We start from the raw sequence: 223 nt of genomic DNA on the forward strand, positions 1-223 counted from the left end.
ACCAGAGGGACAATGCTGGGAAAAATCCCATGAGATCAGAGCAGCCCGGAGTGGGTGCGGAGGCAGCGCTCCGGCCGACACCACAGTACAGTAAAGGGAGCACAAAGCTCTCAGGAAGGCTGCAGCCAGCCCTGCTCCATCGCCTGCCGCTGACGGACCCCGAGGGGATGGAATTCTCCCTACAGCGGGTGAAAGGCACTGGTGGCTGCGGGGGCCGCGGGGG

At 64.6% G+C, this 223-nt stretch overlaps 1 protein-coding gene across 1 annotated transcript in view; it reads right to left on the reverse strand.

Moving 5' to 3' along the window:
• MED24 (mediator complex subunit 24) overlaps positions 1-223 on the reverse strand; it is a gene marked incomplete at both ends in the record, with an annotated part of 3,413 nt that overhangs the window by 2,953 nt on the left and 237 nt on the right. The window lies entirely within an intron of this gene.

This window comes from Pterocles gutturalis, unplaced genomic scaffold (genome assembly GCF_000699245.1).
Source record: "Pterocles gutturalis isolate BGI_N339 unplaced genomic scaffold, ASM69924v1 scaffold1530, whole genome shotgun sequence".
NCBI lineage: Eukaryota > Metazoa > Chordata > Aves > Pterocliformes > Pteroclidae > Pterocles > Pterocles gutturalis.